This window comes from Hypomesus nipponensis, chromosome 28 (assembly GCF_054491055.1).
Source record: "Hypomesus nipponensis isolate SF chromosome 28, ASM5449105v1, whole genome shotgun sequence".
NCBI lineage: Eukaryota > Metazoa > Chordata > Actinopteri > Osmeriformes > Osmeridae > Hypomesus > Hypomesus nipponensis.
Window position 1 is genome coordinate 1,160,001 of NC_140388.1, and position 7,500 is coordinate 1,167,500.

A 7,500-nucleotide genomic window follows, 5' to 3' on the forward strand; every position below is an offset into this window, starting at 1 on the left:
CTGATCTCGGAAGCTAAGCAGGGTCGGGCCTGGTTAGTACTTGGATGGGAGACCGCCTGGGAATACCAGGTGCTGTATGCTCTTTTGCTCATTCACTTAGAAACTGAAATCTTGCAATATGCACAAGTAGTCCTTCATGAAAGGGGCTGGAAGCTGTTTTCATTTTGACACGAGAGAGAGAGAGAGAGACCACCTTGCATTGTCAATTGCCAAATCTGTATATGGATAAGTAGCCTATGGTTGTCAACTTATTTCGTACGGCCATACCAGCCTGGCAACGCCCAATCTCGTCTGATCTCGGAAGCTAAGCAGGGTCGGGCCTGGTTAGTACTTGGATGGGAGACCGCCTGGGAATACCAGGTGCTGTATGCTCTTTTGCTCATTCACTTAGAAACTGAAATCTTGCAATATGCACAAGTAGTCCTTCATGAAAGGGGCTGGAAGCTGTTTTCATTTTGACACGAGAGAGAGAGAGAGAGACCACCTTGCATTGTCAATTGCCAAATCTGTATATGGATAAGTAGCCTATGGTTGTCAACTTATTTCGTACGGCCATACCAGCCTGGCAACGCCCAATCTCGTCTGATCTCGGAAGCTAAGCAGGGTCGGGCCTGGTTAGTACTTGGATGGGAGACCGCCTGGGAATACCAGGTGCTGTATGCTCTTTTGCTCATTCACTTAGAAACTGAAATCTTGCAATATGCACAAGTAGTCCTTCATGAAAGGGGCTGGAAGCTGTTTTCATTTTGACACGAGAGAGAGAGAGAGAGAGAGAGAGAGACCACCTTGCATTGTCAATTGCTAAATCTGTATATGGATAAGTAGCCTATGGTTGTCAACTTATTTCGTACGGCCATACCAGCCTGGCAACGCCCGATCTCGTCTGATCTCGGAAGCTAAGCAGGGTCGGGCCTGGTTAGTACTTGGATGGGAGACCGCCTGGGAATACCAGGTGCTGTATGCTCTTTTGCTCATTCACTTAGAAACTGAAATCTTGCAATATGCACAAGTAGTCCTTCATGAAAGGGCTTGGAAGCTGTTTTCATTTTGACACGAGAGAGAGAGAGAGAGAGAGAGAGAGAGAGACCACCTTGCATTGTCAATTGCTAAATCTGTATATGGATAAGTAGCCTATGGTTGTCAACTTATTTCGTATGGCCATACCAGCCTGGCAACGCCCGATCTCGTCTGATCTCGGAAGCTAAGCAGGGTCGGGCCTGGTTAGTACTTGGATGGGAGACCGCCTGGGAATACCAGGTGCTGTATGCTCTTTTGCTCATTCACTTAGAAACTGAAATCTTGCAATATGCACAAGTAGTCCTTCATGAAAGGGGCTGGAAGCTGTTTTCATTTTGACACGAGAGAGAGAGAGAGAGAGAGAGAGACCACCTTGCATTGTCAATTGCTAAATCTGTATATGGATAAGTAGCCTATGGTTGTCAACTTATTTCGTACGGCCATACCAGCCTGGCAGCGCCCGATCTCGTCTGATCTCGGAAGCTAAGCAGGGTCGGGCCTGGTTAGTACTTGGATGGGAGACCGCCTGGGAATACCAGGTGCTGTATGCTCTTTTGCTCATTCACTTAGAAACTGAAATCTTGCAATATGCACAAGTAGTCCTTCATGAAAGGGGCTGGAAGCTGTTTTCATTTTGACACGAGAGAGAGAGAGAGAGAGAGAGAGACCACCTTGCATTGTCAATTGCTAAATCTGTATATGGATAAGTAGCCTATGGTTGTCAACTTATTTCGTACGGCCATACCAGCCTGGCAACGCCCGATCTCGTCTGATCTCGGAAGCTAAGCAGGGTCGGGCCTGGTTAGTACTTGGATGGGAGACCGCCTGGGAATACCAGGTGCTGTATGCTCATTCACTTAGAAACTGAAATCTTGCAATATGCACAAGTAGTCCTTCATGAAAGGGCTTGGAAGCTGTTTTCATTTTGACACGAGAGAGAGAGAGAGAGAGAGAGAGAGAGAGAGAGAGACCACCTTGCATTGTCAATTGCTAAATCTGTATATGGATAAGTAGCCTATGGTTGTCAACTTATTTGGTACGGCCATACCAGCCTGGCAACGCCCGATCTCGTCTGATCTCGGAAGCTAAGCAGGGTCGGGCCTGGTTAGTACTTGGATGGGAGACCGCCTGGGAATACCAGGTGCTGTATGCTCTTTTGCTCATTCACTTAGAAACTGAAATCTTGCAATATGCACAAGTAGTCCTTCATGAAAGGGCTTGGAAGCTGTTTTCATTTTGACACGAGAGAGAGAGAGAGAGAGAGAGAGAGAGAGAGAGAGAGAGAGAGACCACCTTGCATTGTCAATTGCTAAATCTGTATATGGATAAGTAGCCTATGGTTGTCAACTTATTTGGTACGGCCATACCAGCCTGGCAACGCCCGATCTCGTCTGATCTCGGAAGCTAAGCAGGGTCGGGCCTGGTTAGTACTTGGATGGGAGACCGCCTGGGAATACCAGGTGCTGTATGCTCTTTTGCTCATTCACTTAGAAACTGAAATCTTGCAATATGCACAAGTAGTCCTTCATGAAAGGGGCTGGAAGCTGTTTTCATTTTGACACGAGAGAGAGAGAGACCACCTTGCATTGTCAATTGCTAAATCTGTATATGGATAAGTAGCCTATGGTTGTCAACTTATTTCGTATGGCCATACCAGCCTGGCAACGCCCGATCTCGTCTGATCTCGGAAGCTAAGCAGGGTCGGGCCTGGTTAGTACTTGGATGGGAGACCGCCTGGGAATACCAGGTGCTGTATGCTCTTTTGCTCATTCACTTAGAAACTGAAATCTTGCAATATGCACAAGTAGTACTTCATGAAAGGGGCTGGAAGCTTTTTTCATTTTGACACGAGAGAGAGAGAGAGAGAGAGAGAGAGACCACCTTGCATTGTCAATTGCCAAATCTGTATATGGATAAGTAGCCTATGGTTGTCAACTTATTTCGTACGGCCATACCAGCCTGGCAACGCCCAATCTCGTCTGATCTCGGAAGCTAAGCAGGGTCGGGCCTGGTTAGTACTTGGATGGGAGACCGCCTGGGAATACCAGGTGCTGTATGCTCTTTTGCTCATTCACTTAGAAACTGAAATCTTGCAATATGCACAAGTAGTCCTTCATGAAAGGGGCTGGAAGCTGTTTTCATTTTGACACGAGAGAGAGAGAGAGACCACCTTGCATTGTCAATTGCCAAATCTGTATATGGATAAGTAGCCTATGGTTGTCAACTTATTTCGTACGGCCATACCAGCCTGGCAACGCCCAATCTCGTCTGATCTCGGAAGCTAAGCAGGGTCGGGCCTGGTTAGTACTTGGATGGGAGACCGCCTGGGAATACCAGGTGCTGTATGCTCTTTTGCTCATTCACTTAGAAACTGAAATCTTGCAATATGCACAAGTAGTCCTTCATGAAAGGGGCTGGAAGCTGTTTTCATTTTGACACGAGAGAGAGAGAGAGAGAGACCACCTTGCATTGTCAATTGCCAAATCTGTATATGGATAAGTAGCCTATGGTTGTCAACTTATTTCGTACGGCCATACCAGCCTGGCAACGCCCAATCTCGTCTGATCTCGGAAGCTAAGCAGGGTCGGGCCTGGTTAGTACTTGGATGGGAGACCGCCTGGGAATACCAGGTGCTGTATGCTCTTTTGCTCATTCACTTAGAAACTGAAATCTTGCAATATGCACAAGTAGTCCTTCATGAAAGGGGCTGGAAGCTGTTTTCATTTTGACACGAGAGAGAGAGAGAGAGAGACCACCTTGCATTGTCAATTGCTAAATCTGTATATGGATAAGTAGCCTATGGTTGTCAACTTATTTCGTACGGCCATACCAGCCTGGCAACGCCCGATCTCGTCTGATCTCGGAAGCTAAGCAGGGTCGGGCCTGGTTAGTACTTGGATGGGAGACCGCCTGGGAATACCAGGTGCTGTATGCTCTTTTGCTCATTCACTTAGAAACTGAAATCTTGCAATATGCACAAGTAGTCCTTCATGAAAGGGCTTGGAAGCTGTTTTCATTTTGACACGAGAGAGAGAGAGAGAGAGAGAGAGAGAGAGAGAGAGACCACCTTGCATTGTCAATTGCTAAATCTGTATATGGATAAGTAGCCTATGGTTGTCAACTTATTTCGTATGGCCATACCAGCCTGGCAACGCCCGATCTCGTCTGATCTCGGAAGCTAAGCAGGGTCGGGCCTGGTTAGTACTTGGATGGGAGACCGCCTGGGAATACCAGGTGCTGTATGCTCTTTTGCTCATTCACTTAGAAACTGAAATCTTGCAATATGCACAAGTAGTACTTCATGAAAGGGGCTGGAAGCTTTTTTCATTTTGACACGAGAGAGAGAGAGAGAGAGAGAGAGAGACCACCTTGCATTGTCAATTGCCAAATCTGTATATGGATAAGTAGCCTATGGTTGTCAACTTATTTCGTACGGCCATACCAGCCTGGCAACGCCCAATCTCGTCTGATCTCGGAAGCTAAGCAGGGTCGGGCCTGGTTAGTACTTGGATGGGAGACCGCCTGGGAATACCAGGTGCTGTATGCTCTTTTGCTCATTCACTTAGAAACTGAAATCTTGCAATATGCACAAGTAGTCCTTCATGAAAGGGGCTGGAAGCTGTTTTCATTTTGACACGAGAGAGAGAGAGAGAGAGAGAGAGAGAGACCACCTTGCATTGTCAATTGCTAAATCTGTATATGGATAAGTAGCCTATGGTTGTCAACTTATTTCGTACGGCCATACCAGCCTGGCAACGCCCAATCTCGTCTGATCTCGGAAGCTAAGCAGGGTCGGGCCTGGTTATTACTTGGATGGGAGACCGCCTGGGAATACCAGGTGCTGTATGCTCTTTTGCTCATTCACTTAGAAACTGAAATCTTGCAATATGCACAAGTAGTCCTTCATGAAAGGGGCTGGAAGCTGTTTTCATTTTGACACGAGAGAGAGAGAGAGAGAGACCACCTTGCATTGTCAATTGCTAAATCTGTATATGGATAAGTAGCCTATGGTTGTCAACTTATTTCGTATGGCCATACCAGCCTGGCAACGCCCGATCTCGTCTGATCTCGGAAGCTAAGCAGGGTCGGGCCTGGTTAGTACTTGGATGGGAGACCGCCTGGGAATACCAGGTGCTGTATGCTCTTTTGCTCATTCACTTAGAAACTGAAATCTTGCAATATGCACAAGTAGTCCTTCATGAAAGGGGCTGGAAGCTGTTTTCATTTTGACACGAGAGAGAGAGAGAGAGAGAGACCACCTTGCATTGTCAATTGCCAAATCTGTATATGGATAAGTAGCCTATGGTTGTCAACTTATTTCGTACGGCCATACCAGCCTGGCAACGCCCAATCTCGTCTGATCTCGGAAGCTAAGCAGGGTCGGGCCTGGTTAGTACTTGGATGGGAGACCGCCTGGGAATACCAGGTGCTGTATGCTCTTTTGCTCATTCACTTAGAAACTGAAATCTTGCAATATGCACAAGTAGTCCTTCATGAAAGGGGCTGGAAGCTGTTTTCATTTTGACACGAGAGAGAGAGAGAGAGAGAGACCACCTTGCATTGTCAATTGCCAAATCTGTATATGGATAAGTAGCCTATGGTTGTCAACTTATTTCGTACGGCCATACCAGCCAGGCAACGCCTGATCTCGGAAGCTAAGCAGGGTCGGGCCTGGTTAGTACTTGGATGGGAGACCGCCTGGGAATACCAGGTGCTGTATGCTCTTTTGCTCATTCACTTAGAAACTGAAATCTTGCAATATGCACAAGTAGTCCTTCATGAAAGGGGCTGGAAGCTGTTTTCATTTTGACACGAGAGAGAGAGAGAGAGAGAGAGACCACCTTGCATTGTCAATTGCTAAATCTGTATATGGATAAGTAGCCTATGGTTGTCAACTTATTTCGTACGGCCATACCAGCCTGGCAACGCCCGATCTCGTCTGATCTCGGAAGCTAAGCAGGGTCGGGCCTGGTTAGTACTTGGATGGGAGACCGCCTGGGAATACCAGGTGCTGTATGCTCTTTTGCTCATTCACTTAGAAACTGAAATCTTGCAATATGCACAAGTAGTCCTTCATGAAAGGGCTTGGAAGCTGTTTTCATTTTGACACGAGAGAGAGAGAGAGAGAGAGAGAGAGAGACCACCTTGCATTGTCAATTGCTAAATCTGTATATGGATAAGTAGCCTATGGTTGTCAACTTATTTCGTATGGCCATACCAGCCTGGCAACGCCCGATCTCGTCTGATCTCGGAAGCTAAGCAGGGTCGGGCCTGGTTAGTACTTGGATGGGAGACCGCCTGGGAATACCAGGTGCTGTATGCTCTTTTGCTCATTCACTTAGAAACTGAAATCTTGCAATATGCACAAGTAGTACTTCATGAAAGGGGCTGGAAGCTTTTTTCATTTTGACACGAGAGAGAGAGAGAGAGAGAGAGAGAGACCACCTTGCATTGTCAATTGCCAAATCTGTATATGGATAAGTAGCCTATGGTTGTCAACTTATTTCGTACGGCCATACCAGCCTGGCAACGCCTGATCTCGGAAGCTAAGCAGGGTCGGGCCTGGTTAGTACTTGGATGGGAGACCGCCTGGGAATACCAGGTGCTGTATGCTCTTTTGCTCATTCACTTAGAAACTGAAATGTTGCAATATGCACAAGTAGTCCTTCATGAAAGGGGCTGGAAGCTGTTTTCATTTTGACACGAGAGAGAGAGAGAGACACCACCTTGCATTGTCAATTGCCAAATCTGTATATGGATAAGTAGCCTATGGTTGTCAACTTATTTCGTACGGCCATACCAGCCTGGCAACGCCCAATCTCGTCTGATCTCGGAAGCTAAGCAGGGTCGGGCCTGGTTAGTACTTGGATGGGAGACCGCCTGGGAATACCAGGTGCTGTATGCTCTTTTGCTCATTCACTTAGAAACTGAAATCTTGCAATATGCACAAGTAGTCCTTCATGAAAGGGGCTGGAAGCTGTTTTCATTTTGACACGAGAGAGAGAGAGAGAGAGAGAGACCACCTTGCATTGTCAATTGCCAAATCTGTATATGGATAAGTAGCCTATGGTTGTCAACTTATTTCGTACGGCCATACCAGCCTGGCAACGCCCAATCTCGTCTGATCTCGGAAGCTAAGCAGGGTCGGGCCTGGTTAGTACTTGGATGGGAGACCGCCTGGGAATACCAGGTGCTGTATGCTCTTTTGCTCATTCACTTAGAAACTGAAATCTTGCAATATGCACAAGTAGTCCTTCATGAAAGGGGCTGGAAGCTGTTTTCATTTTGACACGAGAGAGAGAGAGAGAGAGAGACCACCTTGCATTGTCAATTGCTAAATCTGTATATGGATAAGTAGCCTATGGTTGTCAACTTATTTCGTACGGCCATACCAGCCTGGCAACGCCCGATCTCGTCTGATCTCGGAAGCTAAGCAGGGTCGGGCCTGGTTAGTACTTGGATGGGAGACCGCCTGGGAATACC

The 7,500-nt window shown here is 47.0% G+C and overlaps 14 non-coding genes and 12 pseudogenes across 14 annotated transcripts in view; all 26 read left to right on the forward strand.

Annotated features, from left to right (window-relative positions):
- LOC146219157 (5S ribosomal RNA) overlaps positions 1–81 on the forward strand; it is a 119-nt gene extending 38 nt beyond the window's left edge. The window contains exon 1 of the ribosomal RNA XR_014752270.1: positions 1–81. This exon is cut by the window's left edge and continues 38 nt beyond it. This is a non-coding gene — a ribosomal RNA (5S ribosomal RNA).
- Positions 82–253: 172 nt separating this feature from the next.
- LOC146219158 (5S ribosomal RNA) lies at positions 254–372 on the forward strand (annotated as a pseudogene).
- A 172-nt stretch (positions 373–544) lies between these two features.
- LOC146219159 (5S ribosomal RNA) lies at positions 545–663 on the forward strand (annotated as a pseudogene).
- A 182-nt stretch (positions 664–845) lies between these two features.
- LOC146219160 (5S ribosomal RNA) lies at positions 846–964 on the forward strand. The gene has a single exon (XR_014751861.1). It is a non-coding gene; the product is annotated as a 5S ribosomal RNA (ribosomal RNA).
- Positions 965–1,150: 186 nt separating this feature from the next.
- Positions 1,151–1,269, forward strand: LOC146219161 (5S ribosomal RNA). Its single transcript, XR_014752271.1, has one exon. It is a non-coding gene; the product is annotated as a 5S ribosomal RNA (ribosomal RNA).
- A 180-nt stretch (positions 1,270–1,449) lies between these two features.
- On the forward strand, positions 1,450–1,568 carry LOC146219162 (5S ribosomal RNA). The gene has a single exon (XR_014753105.1). It is a non-coding gene; the product is annotated as a 5S ribosomal RNA (ribosomal RNA).
- A 180-nt stretch (positions 1,569–1,748) lies between these two features.
- Positions 1,749–1,867, forward strand: LOC146219163 (5S ribosomal RNA). Its single transcript, XR_014751862.1, has one exon. It is a non-coding gene; the product is annotated as a 5S ribosomal RNA (ribosomal RNA).
- A 184-nt stretch (positions 1,868–2,051) lies between these two features.
- Positions 2,052–2,170, forward strand: LOC146219164 (5S ribosomal RNA). Its single transcript, XR_014752735.1, has one exon. It is a non-coding gene; the product is annotated as a 5S ribosomal RNA (ribosomal RNA).
- A 200-nt stretch (positions 2,171–2,370) lies between these two features.
- On the forward strand, positions 2,371–2,489 carry LOC146219165 (5S ribosomal RNA). Its single transcript, XR_014752736.1, has one exon. It is a non-coding gene; the product is annotated as a 5S ribosomal RNA (ribosomal RNA).
- A 168-nt stretch (positions 2,490–2,657) lies between these two features.
- LOC146219166 (5S ribosomal RNA) lies at positions 2,658–2,776 on the forward strand. The gene has a single exon (XR_014752272.1). It is a non-coding gene; the product is annotated as a 5S ribosomal RNA (ribosomal RNA).
- A 182-nt stretch (positions 2,777–2,958) lies between these two features.
- LOC146219167 (5S ribosomal RNA) lies at positions 2,959–3,077 on the forward strand (annotated as a pseudogene).
- Positions 3,078–3,247: 170 nt separating this feature from the next.
- LOC146219168 (5S ribosomal RNA) lies at positions 3,248–3,366 on the forward strand (annotated as a pseudogene).
- A 174-nt stretch (positions 3,367–3,540) lies between these two features.
- LOC146219169 (5S ribosomal RNA) lies at positions 3,541–3,659 on the forward strand (annotated as a pseudogene).
- A 174-nt stretch (positions 3,660–3,833) lies between these two features.
- LOC146219170 (5S ribosomal RNA) lies at positions 3,834–3,952 on the forward strand. The gene has a single exon (XR_014751864.1). It is a non-coding gene; the product is annotated as a 5S ribosomal RNA (ribosomal RNA).
- A 192-nt stretch (positions 3,953–4,144) lies between these two features.
- On the forward strand, positions 4,145–4,263 carry LOC146219171 (5S ribosomal RNA). Its single transcript, XR_014752273.1, has one exon. It is a non-coding gene; the product is annotated as a 5S ribosomal RNA (ribosomal RNA).
- A 182-nt stretch (positions 4,264–4,445) lies between these two features.
- LOC146219172 (5S ribosomal RNA) lies at positions 4,446–4,564 on the forward strand (annotated as a pseudogene).
- Positions 4,565–4,748: 184 nt separating this feature from the next.
- LOC146219173 (5S ribosomal RNA) lies at positions 4,749–4,867 on the forward strand (annotated as a pseudogene).
- A 174-nt stretch (positions 4,868–5,041) lies between these two features.
- On the forward strand, positions 5,042–5,160 carry LOC146219174 (5S ribosomal RNA). The gene has a single exon (XR_014752274.1). It is a non-coding gene; the product is annotated as a 5S ribosomal RNA (ribosomal RNA).
- Positions 5,161–5,336: 176 nt separating this feature from the next.
- On the forward strand, positions 5,337–5,455 carry LOC146219175 (5S ribosomal RNA; annotated as a pseudogene).
- Positions 5,456–5,631: 176 nt separating this feature from the next.
- On the forward strand, positions 5,632–5,740 carry LOC146219176 (5S ribosomal RNA; annotated as a pseudogene).
- A 178-nt stretch (positions 5,741–5,918) lies between these two features.
- Positions 5,919–6,037, forward strand: LOC146219177 (5S ribosomal RNA). Its single transcript, XR_014751865.1, has one exon. It is a non-coding gene; the product is annotated as a 5S ribosomal RNA (ribosomal RNA).
- A 184-nt stretch (positions 6,038–6,221) lies between these two features.
- Positions 6,222–6,340, forward strand: LOC146219178 (5S ribosomal RNA). The gene has a single exon (XR_014752276.1). It is a non-coding gene; the product is annotated as a 5S ribosomal RNA (ribosomal RNA).
- Positions 6,341–6,522: 182 nt separating this feature from the next.
- LOC146219179 (5S ribosomal RNA) lies at positions 6,523–6,631 on the forward strand (annotated as a pseudogene).
- Positions 6,632–6,803: 172 nt separating this feature from the next.
- Positions 6,804–6,922, forward strand: LOC146219180 (5S ribosomal RNA; annotated as a pseudogene).
- Positions 6,923–7,100: 178 nt separating this feature from the next.
- LOC146219181 (5S ribosomal RNA) lies at positions 7,101–7,219 on the forward strand (annotated as a pseudogene).
- Positions 7,220–7,395: 176 nt separating this feature from the next.
- LOC146219182 (5S ribosomal RNA) overlaps positions 7,396–7,500 on the forward strand; it is a 119-nt gene continuing 14 nt past the window's right edge. The window contains exon 1 of the ribosomal RNA XR_014751866.1: positions 7,396–7,500. This exon is cut by the window's right edge and continues 14 nt beyond it. This is a non-coding gene — a ribosomal RNA (5S ribosomal RNA).